This window comes from Kogia breviceps, chromosome 20 (assembly GCF_026419965.1).
Source record: "Kogia breviceps isolate mKogBre1 chromosome 20, mKogBre1 haplotype 1, whole genome shotgun sequence".
NCBI lineage: Eukaryota > Metazoa > Chordata > Mammalia > Artiodactyla > Physeteridae > Kogia > Kogia breviceps.
Genome location: NC_081329.1, coordinates 10,559,504 through 10,580,671, shown reverse-complemented (window position 1 = coordinate 10,580,671; position 21,168 = coordinate 10,559,504). Strand labels below are relative to the sequence as shown.

The window sequence follows — 21,168 nt, the reverse complement described above, 5'->3', positions numbered from 1 at the left end:
CCTGTCCACGCCAAGGGCTGAAGGGGCTGTGGGCATGTCTCCCCGACGACTTCCTTAAACTGCAGCAGAGCCCCTTGATTTCCTGGGTGATCCCACGTGGTTTATTCTCTACTTTCTCAGGTAGTATTTCAGCAGGACTGACTCTTCAAAAACAAAACCCAAGAACAACCGTCGTTGAGAGTTTGGATGGATAGTCATAGAATGCTGTGGTGTTTGCTATGGATTCAGGCTTGTTTTGAGGGAGGAACCCCTACACAGATTCAGAGAGAGGGAAACACGTGGACACTCGTGACGGGAATATGCGAATTGTCAGGCCCTTCCGGGGGGATGAGGGTGCGGGCCCTGCAAGCCTGGCCATGAGAGAAAGGGAAGTGGGGCGTCCACCCCCGGGCTTCTGTTAATATTCAGTGGTTAGTTCCCCCACAACTGTAACATACTTTAAAAATATCAGACGGTTGCAGAGTGTATGTCTTCTAATGCTCACGTTATTTTAAGTCCATACATTATTTATACCAAAACCGTAACTTATCACACTTTGAAATGAGACTACTGTCAGCTGTCTTTCTCCCAGGTCTGTATGAGATGATGTAATTTGATATAAAGAGTGGAAATTTCGGGAGAAATCTTTTTAAATGGATCAGAAAGGGGTAGTGCCTTGTGATTGTGAGAATTAGAATATGCATACCCCTCTCGTATGATTCAAGGCTTTCTGAAAGTTGAGCCCTCTTCACATCCGCGGTGATCTTCCACCTCCTCATTCTGAGAGAGCTCTGCATTTTGTGGCAAAGGCCAGTGGGAGATTTTTAATATGACCCTTCGCCTGACCCACGATTCTGGGGTTGTTTACTCTCCAGGTAACCAAAACCTTCAGGACTGACCACATCATTTTAATATTAAGATACAGTGAATTTTAATTTGATTTTAAGTTTTGAGAGCAATAATGGCACTTTATTATTTTTTTTTAAGTGGAGTCTCTGACCGGGGGTGTCAGGTCCCCTGCGGGGCCCTTAGCATATGCAGGCCTCAAATCTCTCTAGAGTTAAAACTAAGAAGCAGACTTCAGAGGATGCTGCCACAACTTTACTTTTTGTTTTTTGTTGAGGTATAACAGACATAGAACACGATATTAGTTTCAGGTGTACGACATAATGATTCAGTGTTTGTATATCTTGTGAACTGATCACTATAAATCTAGTTTACATCCATCACCACACAGTTACACAGATTTGTTTCTTGTGATGAGAACTTTTAAGACTTACTCTCTTAGCAACTTTCAAAGATGCAGCACAGTTTTAATAACTATAGTCACCGTGCTGTGCATGACATCCCCGTGACTTATTTACTTTATAACTGACAGTTTGTAGCTTTTGAACCCCTTCACCCATTTTGTGCACCCCACACTCCCCACCTCTGGCAACTGCAACTATTCTCGGTATCTGTGAGCTAAATGTATTTATTTATTTATTTATTTATGGCTGCGTTGGGTCTTTGTTGCTGCATGCAGGCTTTCTCTAGTTGCGGCAAGCGGGAGCTACTCTTCCTTGTGGTGCACAGGCTTCTCATTGCGGTGGCTTCTCGTTGCAGAGTATGGGCTCTAGGCACACAGGCTTCAGTAGTTGTGGCACTTGGGCTCAGTAGTTGTGGCTTGAGGGCTGTAGAGCACAGGCTCATTAGTTGTGGTGCACGGGCTTAGCTGTTCCATGGCATGTGGGATCCTCCTGGACCAGGGCTTGAACCCACGTCCCCTGCATTGGCAGGCAGATTCCCAACCACTGCACCACCACGGAAGTCCCTATGAGCTAAATTTTTAAAAGATCCCTCATGTAAGTGAGACCTTCCTCTGTCCGACTTATTTCACTTAGAATAATGCACTAAAGAACCATCCATGTGGTCACAAATGGCGAGGCTTCCTTCTTTCTTATGGCTGAATTAAAGCAAGGAAACAGTTGGTCAGGAAATGCAGAACATTTTTACCGTGTTGCTTACTTTAATTGGCTCCAAAAATGTTTGACTTTTTCCCTTAATGAAACAATCATAATAGGTAGGACTTAACTCTCTTTGTATTTTGACCCATAGTGTCCCATAAAATAAACTGGAAACATAAAATCATATACGTTGCCGACGAGTTAGTGTGTAAACACCTGGCTCTAAATTTACCATGAGCTGAAAAGGACTTGGTGTCATTGGGTCCACCTGGGCCCATGTCCACGTGGACACCCACACCAGGGCAGCCTTTCTGGGCCTGAAATACTGCCAGGCAGAACCAGGAGACCAGAGAGAAGCAGGAGAGCCTGCTAGCACTAGCATGCACTCCTCTTGGTAAAGAGTTTCCTGTTTAATTTCCCATTTTAGGGAAATTAGAATATTATTCATAGTGAGTTTTGTGCAACCTACAACTAGAAATCAGCTTAAGTCCTCTTCCACCTTGATTATAAATATAGGGCTCCTCCAAGTGGAGTTCACTCATGTTGTTTAAGGATAAATTAGAAATGAAGGTATTTCCATAATGAATATAGTCATAGAATTTCTCCCATGTAGCATTCTGATTTGTTTCAGTTTAGACCTGTGGCTGAAGACTCTTCCGCGTTCATAACATTTACAGAGTGAGTTCTCTCATGTCTTCTAAAGCAAGAGCTTGTAACAAAGGCTTTCTCACACAAATGACATCCAAATGATTTTTCTCCAGTATAAGTTCTTTCATATTCTCTAAGACAACAGCTTTGAATAAAGACTTTCCCACAGAGATGGCATCCAAATGGCTTCTCTCTAGAGTGAGTTCTCTCATGTCACCTAAGGCAAGTGCTGTGAACAAAGGCTTTCCCACATAGATGACATTCATATGGCTTCTCTCCAGTATGAATTCTCCTGTATCTATTTAAAGATAAAGAATGACTGAAGGCCCTTCCACACTGATTACAGACATATGGATTCTCTCCTGTGTGAGTTATTTTGTGGAAATGAAGATGAGAGTTTTGGCTAAAGTGTTTCCCACATTCATTACATTTAAAATGTTTCACTCCAGCATGACTTAAGTCATCTTGGGTCAGTGTGCAGCTGTGAGTGAAAACTTCATTGGTCCTTTTTTTTTACAATGACACCAATCCCTTCATAGGAGACCCACTCTCATGACCTCATCTACACCTAATTACCTCCTATAGGCCCCACCTCCAAATACCATTATATTGGGGGTTAGGGCTTCAACATATGAATTTGCTTGGGGGAGGGCAGGGGGAGACACGGACATTCGGTCGATAATAGTAAATAAACCAAAATCAGCAGAGTTTTTATGAGGATTAATTAAGCAAATATGTTTAAATCTCTAAGCAGAAAGTAATGTTTAATATAATTTCTGTTGTTCTTATTTTCTGAACTTTAGGTACAAGGAGGTGTGTTAAATCTACTTTTTTGTGATATATCATTTTTCCATGAAACACATTTAATTTTGGTGAAAATTTCAAGTTCACTAATACTTTCAAATATTGGGTTGGCCAAAAAGTTTGTTTGGGTTTTTCCATAATGGACCACAGCTCTTTCTTTCTACCATGTCAAGACACAGTGAGAAGGCAGCCTTCTGCAAACCAAGAACAGGTCCATCACCAGGAACCAAATCTGCTGACACCATGACCTTGTACTTTTCAGCCTCCAGAACTATGAAAAATAAATGTGTGTTATTTAAGCTACCAAGTCTGTGGTATTTTGTTATAGCAGCCCAGGATGACCAAGAAATTCACCTATCTAACAAATGACACGAACATGGTTTCAGAAAGCTCGAGACACATCTGTTAGATGTGAAACATGCATGGTGCCAGCAAGATAAATTTATTGGGTTATCGTTGGTGATTTTAGTAAGTCAAAGCATGAGGAAATGTAAGGAAATGGTAACAACATTTTCAACTTTCAGTTTGATTGGGAAGGAAAAGCAGAGCAGAAACTAGAGAGAAGATAGGTTCAGATGAAGATTTTGTTTCAAAGTGGAAGAATCTTAATAGTTTAATATTGAGTAGAGAGATCAAGGAGAATAGGACATATGTCTAGTAAAGTAGATTTAATATAGAAGGAATAGCATAAAGTTCCTAAGATAGTAAGAAAGACAAGGACTTAATTGGAGAAATTGGAATGACCCAGGGTAGAGAGGATACTTCAATTTACAGGAGAGCAGTAGTAATGGATGGGTATGAATGCAGGGATAACTGTAGATTTCCGGACGGTCATCTGAGGTTTGACTTGCAGTTTCTCAAATGATCTAATTCATCAGCGTAGTAGGGGGCAATCCCTTCTGTGGAGACTAGTAAAAGTGAGTGAGTGAGTGAGTGAGTGAGTGTGTGTGTGTGTGTGTGTGTGTGTATGCATCTGAGTGTGTGTGTGTGTGATGAATAAGGTTTGAAGTGCTTATGGAGTTGGAAGGATACTTTTGTTGGCAGGATTTCCAGATATATATGAAAGTTTCTGGGAGTTAGCTGTATTTAAACCAGTATCAATATCCTAGTCATGTGTTTGTCAGATGCAGCCACTGAGTAGTGAGGAATTTGGAGTCACCAGGATTGGTGTAGTAAACACCAACTTTTACTACAAATGTAGTAAAAGTTCCAATAGACATAAGAATTGTTTGTTTTGGAAAATTATATTTAAAACCTAAATAAATTACTATTAAATTATAAACTGTATTAGTATACGAAGTATACCTTAAAGTATGAGTTACTAGATGATACTTTATATTTTGTTGAAGACGGCATAGAAAAGCCTGTCTGAGGAAGAATTATCTAAAAATTACCAGATTGATGAAGAGTAGGAATTAGCCTGGAAACCAGTACTGGGTAATAGAGGAGGGAGACAGAGAACGTTCTCCATAGAAGAAACAACCCTTATTGATAAGTTGGTTAGACTGATGACTATCAGGGGGAGAGGAAGAAGTCTGTGCCATGCATGCTCCAAGGCTGCTTTTCTGATGCCTGAGTACTACCCCCATAGATACATATTTTGGTGAGGTTGGCATAAGGCTTAACACTCTCCAGATAATGTTCATGTGCAGCAAAGTTTGAGGACCATTGGAGGTGGTGGGCAAAAATAATGTATCACTCATACAATCTTTTAGGTGATGTTCCAAGATTCACCCACAAAAACAGCCCATGTACAAATAAAAATTCACATGATTATGTTGAAATAGTATATAAACTCAAGGAGAGTAGTTTAGGAATAATCTCCATTAAAATAAACACTGCTTACATAGGACTGCATTTCCTCCTAAAAAAAGGGACTAGTTCTTTAGTGAGGTAGTTTTTCTAAGGAATCCCTGGAAACTCTTCTTTAAATAGTAATAATGACAATGAAAACATAAACTGAAGAAATTATTCTTCAATGCAATGTCACTTCTTTTAACTTCTCAGCTTTCATTAGATCTAATCCCCAGCCAAGGAAACAGAGACTCAGAGATGTGGTGTAAAGACTGGTTTACTCATAAGGTACCCATCTCATGACTCAGCTTCTCCTAGGGAGATATGTATCCCATATGGACCCAAGAGGAATCACTACAGTCGATATGGAAACTCCCAAGCACATATTATGTATAAACCTAAATGCAGAAGACTTGGTGGAGGTGATTGGGAGGCTGGATGAGTTACACATGCAGATATATATCACTTGACTCTTTTGTAAGCCTCATCCTAACTTTACATAAAACACTGAGAAATAGAAAACAAAGAGATTAAAATACCTCACATTTTTTAAATTAAAAACTTTCAGATAGCTCTGTGATACAGAAAAAGAAAAATGTGAAACTACAATATATTTAGAAATTAATGATAAGCATCCACGCTTGTCCCAAAGGTCTTGCATTCATAAATCACCTCAAGACAAGTGAAACTGAACAAGTGAAGTGTAAGGAGAAAAGAATTTACATCTACACACGCAGTACATTTTATTCTTGCAAAGCAATGCCTCAGCCCCTCAGCCTCGCAGCCCAGGTCCTGGCCCCATGAAGTCCCCGATACTGAGACCAGGGTTGCGTCGCTAGTAAACAGGGAGCAGAAATGGAAATCATGTTCGCTCTGGTTTCCATCACCAGCACAGACAATTCCAGCCCTTGCTAAACTGAATAGCCCATCCTACGCGCAGGAACCACACACGTTGTTCGGGATCCCACCACGGCCCACTTGGACCCAGCGAGGTCCCCACCCAAGGCCGAGTCACGCCCAGAGCACTCGCGGGACACGAGTCTCCAGGCGCGAAAGGGGATTTCGACCTAAATCGTTTTCAACATGTTAACTGGGAAACATCCCAGCATTCACTACGAATAGGCCTCACAGCTCTAAGCTCGTACCTGGAGTTGTCCGAAACATTTAACTTGAAGCCCCGAGGAAGCAGCCCGGCTCCCCGGACACCAGCCGAATCAAACGCACCCAAACGCTGAGACTGGAGGTGTGTCTGGCCGGGGTAGGGGCCGACCCGGAAACGGCCGGGAGCTGGGCGGGAAGGCTGAGGCCTCTACCACGCTGCTCCACCCCTCCTCTCCTTGACTAAGGCCCCGCCCCGCTTGCGTAATTTCCTGCCAAAGCGAAAGCGGATTTCGGGAGCGAAGGTGCTCTCGGGTGAGTGAGTCCCTCGGCTCTGAGAATCGGATCCGCGCTCTACAGCCCGCTCCTGACGGCATCCTTCACACGCAGGTTCTGGGGGAGGGGGGGTCCCCGTTCTCGCCCCTCCGGCCTGCGTCGCCCTGAGACTCGGGATGCCGGGCGCTCGGCTGCCGGGTCCGAGTCCACGTCCGTTTCCGGTCAAAAGCGCTCCGAGGCCGTCCCCGTCAGGCCTTTCTGCCTTCGGTCTCTTCACCGTCTCCCGGCGCGACCCGCGCCGTGTCAGGTCCCCACTCGCGACGTGCACTCTCGCCCTTCGCGACCCGCATCGCCCCTCTCGGCCCCTCAGGGTAGCCGGGGACGCCGCGCCCTCCCGCAGCCCTGGGACTCCACAGACGTCAGTGTTCTCCTGAGACCACCTGCCCATCCTGGGCCTCCTGCGGCCGGTCCCTGCCGCTCGCTGCCCTTCGCGGTCACCGCCTCAGAAAGGCTCTAGAGCCCCGGGCTGGGGGCAGGGGACCAGTCCTGTCCAGTGACACCCCATATCCTTCTGTCCCAAATCCTAATCGCTGGCGACACCGGCCAACGTGTGTCCACATTCCTGATGTCTCACGGGACAGTGTGCTGTTCTGGGCAGAGCATCTTTGTTCCACCCCTGTGGATGTCGAGTGGGCGAGTGGGTGGGGAAAAAGGGACAAAGAGGGAGAGCCAGGGAGACAGCTAACAAGGGAGAGTGAGGAAAAAGACTGCAAAGTAGAGGATGGAGAGTGGGTGGATCCTGTGGACTTGGCAAAACAGTAAGAGTGGGAGAGTGAGCTAAGCAAGAAGCAGTGCGATCAATGAAAATAGACAACAATGGAAACAGAGATGGAGGAGGGCAGAATAGGAGGAGAGGGCCTTCATCAATAGCAACAGTAAGGGCAACAAGAGGATGGATCCCATCCCATTCATTAGCTGGCTTTGTAGTTTCCACATTACTTTCCTTTTGAAATGTATAGTCTCAGGTTTGGTTAGTGGCCTCAATGCTTTTCCAGTCTTTATTACATATTGAAAATATTATTTGGTACTTTACACTATTTTAACGTGTTCTTGGTAAGGATGTTGGTAATGTTTTTATTAACAGTCAAACCTAGTTAATCATTCTAGTATATAACAGCTTCCTTTCTTTGCTTTTATGATCTTTTGACTTAGTTGGTCTTGAGCTAAGGTTTCCAACTAAGTGTTTGTTCTCTTCAAGTTCCTTTTGTCTTTCCTCTACAAATGTTCAAGGATGCAGTCATCCTTGCCACTTCTAGCCACCAAGGGGGACAGGTACAAGTCTTTCCCTGGGTCCCCTGAGAACTTAAAGAATTTGTCATTTCTCAGTGTGTGCCTCCCTTAGTGCCTTCCAGTCCAGCACCAGCCTTTCCTGGGTATCTGAGGGGACTTAGAACATTTCCAAGCAGGCCTAGAAAGCTTTCCATGAGACTGCATTTGGGTAGTGGCATTTCCCAGGCTCCTGAACTGACCTAGAAAATTCTGCAGCAGGATTAACTGGCATAGACACCCTCTCCATTCTTTCCAGGCAGACACTAGTGGCTCTTGGGTCCTCAGGGCCACTTAGAAAAATCTTAAGAGTGCCAGGCAGGAGATAGATGAAATTCACTGATGTTCCATGTTAACAAAAGCAGTTCCTGGCTTGACAAACTTTTTTTTTTTCCTGCTGGCTCTTATGGGCCAAAATGCCCTGCCTCGTGTTTTTACTTTTCCCATGTCCCACTGGAAAAAGAGGTTTAAATAGAGGAGGGAGGTGGTCTGGTGCACTTGGAAAGACAGTAAGAGTGAAAGAGAGTGAATAAATACTATATTTTGGTGTTTAATTTTTGCTAGAGACATGCAGTGTCCATTTTTCCTCTTCAAATGTTTTTCATATGGTACAGTTTCACTGAGCTTGTTTTGATATTTTTAGAATGAAAATTAAAATGTGAAATTTATAAGGCTTCTCTTCAAGAAATGGTATCTATGAATTGCATAATGTTTTGTTTGAAATTACAGAAGAGCAACAGTTGGCCTAAAGAATCTAAGTTCATACTGTGTAAGGAGTCCTGCACACCTTGTTAGACAGTAGTCATACCTTATTTGGCAGCAGCCTTAGAAAGAGATGCATTTACGGGCAGCAGGAACTCACTTTCATGGAGCTCATGGTTTCTGTCAACTAGGCCAAGTGATACATGGAACCTATCAAATTAAATGTAGGAAACTACTTGTATGGATTTTATTTAATTGCGATATGGTTTCCAAATGGTACGTTATATATTTATTGTGTTTTGCTTATATGAAGGATGTTGTAGAATAGGTGGTCATACTGATTTTTTTTGTGTAATCCAACTCATAGGAGCAATACTCATTTTTCTTCTTTCTTTTAAAAAAATACTGTAATATGGGCTTCCCTGGTGGCGCAGCGGTTGAGAATCCGCCTGCCGATGCAGGAGACACGGGTTCGTGCCCTGGTCCGGGAAGATCCCACATGCCGCGGAGCAACTAAGCCCGTGAGCCATGGCCACTAGGCCTGCGCGTCCGGAGCCTGTGCTCCGCAATGGGAGAGGCCACAACAGTGAGAGGCCCGCATACCGCAAAAAAAAAAAAAAAAAAAAAAAAAAAAACTGTAATAGAAATTAGCAAAAATGGTAGGGCATGAAAATTCACTTGGAAAACAATTTGTCATTCAGAGACAACTCTTATTTTTGGTTCATTTAAATATGTTTGTGTGTATGTTTCCTCCAGGGAAGCTGGACTCAGGATCCATCTTTACTTCCCTCCAAAGCTCCACCTACACCAAATATTAAGGCCGCAGCACTCTCTCATTGCTGACCACCTTGCTATACTTTCTGCTGGCCACCTTCAGGTCGGACATCTGGGCTTGTACTTTTTGTTTAGAGCTGTTCATGGGCCATGGGATTGTTCCCTCGGCATCCTCAGAGTTTCCTGGCTGTGAGGCTGTGACCTGGTGTGGCATTAATGGTTCCCTGGTTCTAGGATATACTTAGAAATTTATGCACAGGTGAGGACTTCTCTCAAGACTTCTGAACTTGCCTTGGTGGTTTGTTGGCCCTGAGAGGTCTCAGGAAATTTGAAGTGACCCTTGTGGCCCAAAGATGGCCTCCAAGTAACTTCAGGCAGCCATGGACCCTTGCTGGACCCTAGATAACTTAGAATATTTTCCAGGGGCTCAGGCAGGACAGGATGCCCTTTTCAAGCTTCCCCTGTAGAAATGGCAGTTCTGAGCATCTGGAAGGGGACTTGAAAATTTCCAGGCACTCGTCAGGAAAAATGCCATCAGGAGGTACTGTGGTAGATCAGGAACACCTCTGTGTGTTGTATATGTTGGAAATAGTCATCTTAGCCAGTAAATCAGACTGTGACTGGATAGAGAAATGTTATTTAATGTCTTATAACAACAACAACAATGATAAATAATAATATCAGGAGATGGGAGAATAGAGTATAGACTACCCTGAATGAGTGACCGAGCGCCCAAATCAGTACTTATAGGGTGGTTTGAGTCGCAGTCGTATGTAGTTCTGTACCTCGAAATGTGTTTCTTGAAGCTGGAAGACCACGCCAGAAGGGAAAAGCAAACCATCAGAAGTCAGGCAGAGGTGTAATTGGGGGATTCCTGGGGGACACTAGGGCTGTGATAGGCACTCACCCACTGCCCTAAACCCACCTGCTTTCTGGAGAGCAGCCAGCTAGCTGATGGGGTGCAGCTCCCTGCCAGGAAGGCAGGACTCCTGAGCCACGCTCACATTCCTGCAGCGTAGCAGCCCTGCCTACCTAGAACATTAAGCCCCCAGCAGCGTGTGATCCTCACCACCACACTGCCCTCTGCCCTCTGCTCTTCTAGGCCCAGGAGGTCCAGACATCTCTGTGTGCAAATCCCCGAGCCCTGGGCCACTTGAGGGCTTTGAGCTCGGTGATCCAAAGCCAGTAGGTGAGACATGGGCTGGTCTTTGTCCATTAGCAAACTCTGGACTTCATGTCTTCCTACGCCATCACTTAACCACCCTCATATATCTGTACCCCACTCACCTTTCATCAGCTCTTCCTGGAGAAATCATTACTTTCTGTCTCTGAGACCTCTTTCTAGTAAGTGATTGAGCTCTACTGGATAAAATAACACCACATATTGTATTATGATACCATAAGCTTGAAACTAGTAACGTAACTACTACTAATGGTCATCCCCCAAACTGCATAGAAATCATTCACTAATTCCACATAAACATGCTAAGTGTCTTCTTTGTTTTTTGTGTGTTTGTTTGTTTAATTTATTTATTTTATTTTTGGCTGCGTTGGGTCTTCGTTGCTGTGCGCAGTCTTTCTCTAGTTGCAGCGAGCAGGGGCTACTGTTCATTGCGGTGCGCAGGCTTCTCTTTGTTGTGGAGCACGGGCTCTAGGCACGTGGGCTTCAGTAGTTGTGGCTTGTGGGCTCTAGAGCACAGGCTCAGTAGTTGTGGCACACGGGCTTAGTTGCTCCATGGCATGTGGGATCTTCCTGGACCAGGGCTCAAACCCATGTCCCCTGCATTGGCAGGCTGATTCTTAACCACTGTGCCACCAGGGAAGCCCTAAGTGTCTTCTTTGTACTGTTAGAATACATCAGTGTGAAGAATAGAGTTCTTTGCTTTTTGGAGCTAACACCCAGATCTTTTCTATAGTCAGACTTTTTCTATAAGTGGTCAGATATTAAATATTTTATGCTTTGCAGGTGTCTTTGTGACAGGTTCTCAGTTTTTCCATAGCTGTACAAAAGCAGCCATCAACCAAACATAAACAAATGAGTGTGGTTGTATTCCAATGGACAAGGACATTGGAAAAGGATTAGAATTTCATATATAATTTTTACACATCATGAATGTTCTTCTATTGGTATTTTTCAAAATTGAAGAACCTGAAGACACCTCTTACCTGAACTGTTAGGGTGCAGCAAGTAAGATTCGCACATGATCTGTAGTTCTAGGACCCCTGACTTGCATCATTGTTTGCATATCCAACTCTTTCATCCCTAACAACATTATTTCAAATATTCTCCACTTCACCCAACTTCTGCCCTAACTCACTCAGTAGATGTGCTGGACCCCACTTCATAAAGAAATTAAACCCCATCTCTTTGGAAGTTTTCTTCACCAAATCTTAAAAAAAAAAAATCCCTTGTGGTACATCTATTCAATGGAATATTTACTCAGCCATAAAAAAGAATGAAATAATGTCATTTGCAGCAACATGGATGGACCTAGAGATGATCATACTAAGCGAAGTAAGCCAGAGAAAGACAAATACCATATGATATTGCTTATATGTGGAACCTAAAAATGGTACAAATGAATTTATCTACAAAACAGAAATAGAGTCACAGATACAGAAAACAAACTTCTGGTTACCAGCGGGTAAGGGGAGGGAGGGATATATTGGGAGATTGGGATTGACATATACACACTACTATATATAAAATAGGTAACTAATAAGGACCTACTATATGGCACAGGGAACTCAATACTCTCTAATGGCTTATATGGGAAAAGAGTCTAAAAAAGAGTGTATGTATGTATCTGTATAACTGATTCACTTTGCTGTACACCTGAAACTAACACAACATTGTAAATCAACTATACTCCAGTAAAAATTATTTTAAATAAAAATTAAAAATAAATAAATACAGGTTTTTGGTTTTATGCTAGTAGCATTTTATTGAGGTATACTTTATATACAGTAAAATACACTAATTGTTGCAAAAAAAACAAAAACATAAAAACCTTTGTGTTCCTAACTTCCTTTACTCCTTCCATCATGTTATAATAAAAAATATACCCTTACAAGAGTCTTCCTTGACCATTCCAAGCTGAGAAAGTTGCTTTTACTTGCCCATACTTTTTACCTGGGTATGCCTTGGTTTAACATTCCATCTAAGGACATGTCCATCTCTCACTTGGAATCTCCCTTTCTTCCCCTTCTACTTCCATCCAGAGAAAGCTTTTTTTTTAAATTATTTTATTTATGGCTGTGTTGGGTCTTTGTTGCTGCGCATGGGCTTTCTCTAGTTGTGGTGCACGGGCTTCTCATTGCGGTGGCTTCTCATTGCGGAGCATGGGCTCTAGGTGCACAGGCTTCAGTAGTTGTGGCTCGCAGGCTCTAGAGCGCAGGCTCAGTAGTTGTGGCGCACGGGCTTGGTTGCTCCGCAGCATGTGGGTTCTTCCCTGACCAGGGCTCGAACCCATGTTCCCTGCATTGGCAGGCAGATTCTTAACCACTGCGCCACCAGGGAAGCCCAGAGAAAGCTTCTTTTAAGGGTTCTTGTAATTAGATTAGATCTAACTGCATAATCTTTCAAGTTCAACCGATAATGACCTTAATCACATCTGCCAGATCTCTTTTGCCTTGTAACATACCATAATCATGAGAGTTACATGAGGGGTGGTATCCTGGGGGCAGTTTTGGCCTAAAGCAACTTCTTGAAAATATGCATACTGCTGGTATCCACCCCAGACAAGAGGGGAGTGACTGCTGAGTGATATTTCTCATTTCCACATTTCCCAAGGATTCCTAACCTGTGGGGATTATGGTTGGTGTGAGTCAAGAGCCCCGAAGTCTGGGGCTATTAGGATCTTCTTGTCTCCCTTTCAATTGTGTTCTGGCTACTTTAATTGTGCCCAAGAGATTGTGGCAATGAATTCTCAGCACATTTTTTGTAAAATGTAAGGCAATTTTTTATTTGCTGTGCTTTCTTTATCTTAACAGTTTGGTGTTATTTTCTGGCACAGCTTCTATCTATAGGTGATACATCTAGACAGGCAACTTAAGACAGGTTCAAATGGAGAGACCCCCATACACACACAGAAGGCAACAGGGGCAACGAAATGGTCTCAGGGATCTGTGGGGATGGGTTCACCTTGAACTCTTGCCCTTCTGCTCACTTATCACCTGCAAACTGCCCTTGTTGCCCCATATGTAAATAAGAACAGCCAAGACTCATAATCTTCCAGGTTTCAGCACTTTACACTCACGAAACCATTTCCACCCCTTAACAGCCCTGTGAGGACAAGGACCATCTCCGTTTGTGCATCGCCCAGCATGTGAGGATCCTGGCTAGAACCCAGGCAGGCTGAGTCCAGACTCTGGGCCCTTGACTCCTGAGCCATCTGGGCTCAGTATTCTTCTGGCCTTGGCTCCTGCCCCCCAGGATGATGGCGGTCACATGGGTGATGAAGATGCCCATGGAGGTTGTGTGGATCCAGTAGGAAGAACAACTGCCGACACTGGTTGAGCACTTGTCGTGAGACAGCTCAGGCAGGCCTGTCTCAGATGAAATCATTTCCAAGCCTGGGGAAGTGGTGCCTGGTCATGGGAGCTCCTCTGGACGTCCCAGACCCAGCACAATCTGGAGCGATGGAGAGAGAGGGCCTGGGCCTCAGATGTCGTTCCTGAAGGATAACTGTTCCTTGACCCTCTGGTCCCTGTACCCCAGAAGAGGTTCAGAATTGCTCACAACTGAGAGGTGAACAGGGATAGGGACGAGGAATGGAGAAGGGGCTGCGTTGTGGCAGTGTGGTCGGCGGGGTGCGGGCGGGCGTGTTGACTCTGTACAGAGCAGGCATGCTGTGCCTTCTCAGTGTGCTGTGCATTTGACGTAAAGATGGCCATGAAGCCCCCTCCAAGCCGCCCCTTGGTTTCCCCTATTTAGCAGTTGGAGAATCCTGTAACCAGTGTCCTGGCTGAAGAGAAGTGCGTTCCACCTCAGAGAATTCTGGGGTACACTGTATGGTGGGAATAGGGGCTGCTTGACTGTCAACAGCTCCAGATCCCCATAAAAGCCTGGAGAGACTAAGGTCTGGAAATGCAAGCTACAAGGGCACAGGCTTGGAATTTCCCTGTCAAGGCTTCTAGGAGGACCGGGAGGTGGATGGTATGTTGGGTGAGTATAGAGTACATGTCCGGGCTCAGAGGAGAGGAGGCTGTGAAGCCCATAGGAGCTAGGTCTCCTCTCCACCCGAGTCCTCCACTCCCAGTCAGCATCAGGGAACATGCCTCACCGTACAGACCTCGGTGTGACTCCAGTCCATCCCATGAGTGCTGATATGGTCACATGGTCAGTGACTCTTAGAAGTCTTTATCTTTTCTACCATCTCCTTGGGCTTGTTATCATCCTCAACCTCATTGTCATTGTTCTTGTTAATCATCAGTATTGAAGTTATTACCACTATTATTATTTATCATTCTTGTTATAAAACAGTGCATGAAATTCTCTGCCCACAGAGAGCTTCTGATTTACTAAAGAGGCTGACAGAGGGTCCCCACAGTACCTCCCAGTAACTTCTAGGGAAGAGCATCTGGGAATTGTCAGAGGCTGGAAGCAGTCCATGTGAGCAAGGGTGGCGGTGGGAGGACGTGCTCGTGCTGCCCGAGACCCTGGAACATGTCCTAAGTGAGGGACAGCAGCTGCTCGTGCCTGGCAAGAAAGGCTGGAGGGGAAGCCCCGGACCTCAGAGCCTCTGTGATTTCCTGAATCCATGTGGAGGTGTTAATTAGATATGTGTACACCTACCGAAATGTGGGTTCATACACTGTAACAGTTTAAACAGCACAATTTACATTGTAAACCATGTAAATGTGGGAGGTCTCACATTTCTTTTTAAAAGTTTTTGTTTCTTAAGATCCCACCCAGGTAAGAGATGACTAAATTTTGCCACAATATAGAGGAACATTCAGTTTCTCTTGCTTCAGGGAGTGTTTTCTCCACAAGCATATGCCATTTATGCACAGCACTAGCCTGGATTGTGGAAATCCACATTTAACCTGAAATCCTGTGCATGGCTTAAGGGGCCAGTATTCAGAGACCAAGTTTCAAAACAGGCAGGCTCTGAAGTAACATTTTTGAAGGAAGCTGGGAATTATTTTATACTTGATGTGATTATTCTTCCATATTAGAGACAGAGGCATGTTGGTAACACTGCAGTTTGTAGTGAATAAGATTTCTGAAAGCACATAAAGTTTAGGAAGGAAAAACCTAAAATCTCTGTCCATCATGCTGAACACACAGAGGCCAAAAAATACATTCGCATTCTCCATGCCTTAGTCACTGACTGTGCTTCTGAGCCGTTTCAGACACCATTCACCTGCAACGGAGGCTGAAATGACGTGTCGTGGGTTGAATCTGTGACCCCAAAAAGATAAGCCCAAGTCGTAACCCCAGGGATCTGTGAATGTGAACTTATTTGGAAATAGAGTGTCTGCAGATACAGTTAAAGATCTCAAGTTGAACAATGAGGTATCACCTCACACCAGTCACAATGGCCATCATCAAAAAATCTACAAACAATAGATGCTGGAGAGGGTGTGGAGAAAAGGGAACCCTCCTGCACTGTTAGTGGGAATGTAAATTGATACAGTCACTATGGAGAACAGTATGGAGGTTCCTTAAAAACTAAAAATAGAATTACCATATGACCCAGCAATCCCACTACTGGGCATATACCCTGAGAAAACCGTAATTCAAAAAGAGTCATGTACCACAATGTTCCTTGCAGCTCTATTTACAATAGCCAGGACATGGAAGCAAACTAAGTGTCCATGGACAGATGAATGGATAAAGAAGATGTGGCACATATATACAATGGAATATTACTCAGCCATAAAAAGAAATGAAATTGAGTTATTTGTAGTGAGGTGGATGGACCTAGAGTCTGTCCTACAGAGTGAAGTAAGTCAGAAAGAGAAAAACAAATACCGTATGCTAACACATATATATGGAATCCAAAAAAAAAAAAAAGGTTCTGAAGAACCTAGGGGCGGGACAGGAATAAAGATGCAGATGTAGAGAATGGACTTGAGGACATGGGGAGGGGGAAGGGTAAGCTGGGACAAAGTGAGAGAGTGGCATGGACATATGTACACTACCAAATGTAAAATAGATAGCTAGTGGGAAGCAGCCGCATAGCACAGGGAGATCAGCTCCATGCTTTGTGACCACCTAGAGGGCTGGGATAGGGAGGCTGGGAGGGAGACGCAAGAGGGAGGAGATATGGAGATACATGTGTATGTATAGCTGATTCACTTTGTTATACAGCAGAAACTAACACAACCTTGTAAAGCAATTATACTCCAATAAAGATGTTGAAAAAAGATCTCAAGTTGAGTTTCCTTAATTTATTGTGGACCCTAAGTCCAGTGAGTGGTATCTTTGTCAGAGACGAGAGGGAGTGTGAGCCGCAGGGAAAGAGGCCACGTGGTGGCGGAGGCTGAGATGAGCCAGCAGAGGCCAGGAGCTGCCAGAACCTGGAGGGCAGGGGGCGGGGAGGCGGTCCCCAGAGTCTGTGGAGGGGATGTGGCACTGCCAGCACATTTTGGGGGGCTTTGAGAGAATAAGTTACTCTTGTTTTAAGCTCCCAAGTTTGTGGTAATTTGTTATGGGAACCTTAGGAAACTAATATAGTGTCCTTTGTGACATCTTCTATTTTTTCAAAATGATTTCTCAAAATGACATCACTTTTATTGTTTATTTGATACTCTCAGATAAGATGCAAGTAATGCGTACAAGTATGAACCATAAGAAAAAAGCCACTGTACATCCAACAAATATGGTCCCCGTGTGGGAGTTTACTCTCTGCCGCTTGGCTCCCGTCCCACATGCACACTAACGCACACGGCTGGGCCTGTGTGTTTAGGAGGGTTTCTTTGGGGAGATGCTGCCTTTCAGTGACAGTGGGCTTATTATCAAGTCAGTTCCCACAAACACTGGGGAACAGCCTCAGAATTTGTGTTTTTTAGTGTCATCGTCTTGGAATTATTCATATAATTGAAAGTAATTCCCATATCTGCTTTGTCCATAATTATTTGCCCCTTTTTTCATCTGTGTTTTGTTGGTTTCTAGTATTACTCTTACATGATGTGCCCCATGTGAATTCAGGTTATAAATCTTTTCAAGAACAGCTTCTGTGACATCCTCTTTTTTTTTTTTTTTTTTTTTTTTTTTTTGCGGTATGCGGGCCTCTCACTGTTGTGGCCTCTCCCGTTGCGGAGCCCAGGCTCCGGACGCACAGGCCTAGCGGCCATGGCTCACGGGCTTAGTTGCTCCGCGGCATGTGGGATCTTCCCGGACCAGGGCACGAACCCGTGTCTCCTGCATCGGCCGGCAGATTCTCAACCACTGCGCCACCAGGGAAGCCTGACATCCTCTTTTTTGTTCTATATATATATCGCTTGTATGCTTGTCATTTTTACTCTTCCTTTTTGCTCTTTTGGATGTTTGCCGCTATTTTTCCAGTAACCCATTGTTTTAAATACTCAGTTTTCCCAAGCCAACATGTTCTAACATGTAAGTGTATGTTAGGAAATGTTGAAAACTGGTGACATTGTTATTTTTTGCTGTAAATGTTTCTGAATTCCTCTGCACCCCACTATGTATATAAAAATTAATTGAGTTTTCAGGAAGTTCTTATATAACTTCTATTTTAATGAACTGAAGCAAGTAAACATAGCATATAGCATTTAGTTTGTTTCCCTGTATTTATATCTTTATGGATTTGGACATTTGCTATTTATAATTTAGTTTCAGTTTCATACGAGCTTTCTCTTTATTGCGTGGAAAGATCACACAATAAATAAATAAATTAATAATAATGATAATTAATAAATAAATCTTTCCCTAAAAGATTTCCCTCTTTTAGGGAAAGAGGATAGATAACTTTTGAAGATAGAGGTGGCAACCAGGAGAACTCTACAAGATATTAATACTATGCAGCCAAAATACAGGAAAAAAAACTATTCCTAAAGCATTTACATGTCTCCATAAAAAGCTCCACCATTAAGGCAAAGTGCCTTCTGCCCCCATTTCAAATAAAACTTTCCCTGCTGTCTCTATAACCCCAAAAGTTTATGAATCTTCACACATAGAACGCCAACACACATTCCCCACATCTCTGAATTTTACAAAACATAAGCTCAAATACAAAATCTCATATCTGACCAAGGCAAGGTGATATGCAAAAAATACCTCTGTTCTCATACTTAGCTCTGATACACTTATCCTATCTATGCCACCCACAAACCACAAAATCTATACTAAGAATCCCTCCAAATACTTAATTGCTCAGCCTGGTACTCCCTGAGAGCTCACCCTGAGACCTCTTTTGACAACCTTTCAGCATATGTACAACACCCAGTCCCACTAGAAAACCTCCGAAATCAAATATGCAGAGTTGTTAAGGAGATTCACACGTATCCCGCACATGTTTCAGGGCATGGAGGCACAGTTTCCCTTCTAAGGCCTCGGCTCTGGATCCGTCACCGTTACACAGTGGCACAAGTGTACACGTCACCAAACCTCACCTTTGTTTCTTCACCCCAGAGTGACTGTGTGTATGTGCTCATTGCACACGTGTGCCCTCAACACTTGTACCAAGATAACTGGAATACATGCACAGGCTCCTCGCCCTTCTTGTGTTTTCTCTTGGTACCTCTGGCACTCTGCCCCAGACAAGGGAGTTTGCTACTGTTCTCCTCCACCTGAGCTGGGATGTCCCTGAATGAAACGTTCAGCAGGTAGTTTTCCTGCTCTGGAGATTCTTCTCATCCCACCTCTTTATTTTGACTCCTGAAACACAACTGCACTGCAGCGCCCCAGGGTGAATTCTGTTTTCCTGAGGTTGAATTCAGGCTTTGGTCAGTTTTGTTCTTGGAGAAATTTCCACTGGTCTAAGGTGATTCCTTTGGTTTGTGTTTCTTCCAAATTCTCCTGTGACTCAGGAGCTTGGATGTAGGCGTCTCCTTCAGGGCTTCCTAAATCTGCTCCCGTGGCTGTGTCATCAGCCCAAGGGCTGTTGGTTCCCTACCTATTGCCAGACTCCCACACTTTCTTTCCAGTTCACTCTTCTTAAAGAGGACATAAGCAGTTTGGCTCAGGAAAGAAGTCATGTCACAGGTGGCTACCTTAGATCATCCATTATCCCACTCTTTTTTCCCCCAGTTTTTGCATATCAGAAGTGACGTCCATTGAGACAACTCAAAGCGGCATAGACCAGCACAGCTTAGAGTAAATAGACAAGTGGTCCTGCGTTCTGCTGAGACAGGAAGATTTGCACGTCAAGACACTCAGGATATGGTTACTCAGCAATTTTGTCGCCTGTGAACTGTTTCAATACAAGGATGAGGACCTTAGAGGGAGTGTGCAAAGTAAACATCTTGGCAGTAGGCACCTTCTTTAGACAAACACCACAACGACAGGAGTTTTCGCGGTCCAGCTCTTTGGGCTTCATCGACTATCCTAAAGCTTGGCTCTCACTCTGAGCTACGTTGATATCCAGCTTAATGTCCAGGTAAGGGTCAAAGGTGTTTAAAATGCCCTTGCAATGGAGACACTTGATTTAAGGTCTCCAGCACCCTCCAAATATTGGTCGTGTTAGGGTGGTGCCCCTGAAGTGACACTGTAACTACTTGTCGCCTTGCAAACGTGCCTTCTGCATGGCATTGACAGTGAACATCAGAAATTCATGGGCATCTTCCTGCTTGTGTGTATGGAAGCCAGCAACTCACGGATGTGATGGCTTGATAACATCACAATCATGATGGCTCGCCTAGTACATAGGATGCATCATCCTTAACGCCGACAGATCTGAGAGTACCCCTGAGTCAGTGTAGAGTTGGCAAGGGATGGCGTATATGTCAGATTTTGCAGTGCTGCATTCATGTAGCAGGCGGTCCCCATATTCCAGAGTCCCATAAAGTCTCTTTTAAGTCAGACAAGTTTCTCGGGAGGAGTGAGCACTGTTGCCACAGAAGCAAAACCATCATGCAGGTTATGGTGTCTGTGATGGTTTTTCTGCTAGAGTGAGACCCCAGTGGACTTCAGCACCAGCTGTGGGTGCCTGAGCAGGTTTGCGTTTTGGAAAGATAATGAACTGAGCCTCACCTCCCCAGTGGAGAAAAGTAGCTTCAGTGTCTCAAACTGGCTGTACCATTTTACATTCCCAGCAGGAGTGAGCGAGAACACCCGTTGTCCCATAGCCTTGTTAACACTTGGTGTTGTCAGCGTTCTGTGTTTTAGCCATGCTAACAGGTCTTTTAATTTGCAGTTCCCTTATGACATGTTGGATCTTTGCCATCTGTATGTCTTTGGTCAGGTGTCTGCTCAGATAGTTTGTGCACTTTTAATTGGGTTGAACTTTTAAATTTTCTTTTAAGATTTATTAGTATTATTTATTTATATTTGGCTGCGTCAGGTCTTAGTTGCGGCACACAGGGATCTTTGTTGAGGCGTGCAGGATCTTTCGTTGTGGCACGCGGGCCCTTCGTTGCGGTGTGTGGGCTTCTCTCTAGTTGTAGCGTGCAGGCTCCAGGGCATGTGGGCTGTGTTGTTTACAGCACACAGGCTCGCTAGTTGAGGTGCGCAAGCTCAGTAGTTGTGGCCCGAGGGGCTTAGTTGCGGCATGTGGGATCTTAGTTCCCTGACCAGGGATCGAACCTGAGTGCCCTGCATTGTAAGGCGGATTCTTTACCATTGGACCACCAGGGAAGTCCCTTAAATTTTAATGAAGTCCAATTTATCAATTTTTTTCTGACATGAATCATGCCT

The 21,168-nt window shown here is 44.2% G+C and overlaps 2 long non-coding RNA genes and 1 pseudogene across 2 annotated transcripts in view; 1 reads left to right on the top strand and 2 right to left on the bottom strand.

Moving 5' to 3' along the window:
* Nucleotides 1-7,178, bottom strand: part of LOC131747617 (uncharacterized) — a 44,824-nt gene extending 37,646 nt beyond the window's left edge. The window contains exon 1 of the long non-coding RNA XR_010838404.1: nucleotides 6,317-7,178. This is a non-coding gene — a long non-coding RNA (uncharacterized lncRNA). The remainder of the gene's footprint in view (nucleotides 1-6,316) is intronic.
* On the top strand, nucleotides 6,541-16,221 carry LOC136793292 (uncharacterized). The gene is made up of 3 exons (XR_010838405.1): nucleotides 6,541-6,584; nucleotides 13,631-14,097; nucleotides 14,856-16,221. It is a non-coding gene; the product is annotated as an uncharacterized lncRNA (long non-coding RNA).
* A 3,155-nt stretch (nucleotides 16,222-19,376) lies between these two features.
* On the bottom strand, nucleotides 19,377-20,316 carry LOC131747594 (ubiquitin carboxyl-terminal hydrolase 17-like protein 6; annotated as a pseudogene).
* Between the last annotated feature and the right edge of the window lie 852 nt (nucleotides 20,317-21,168).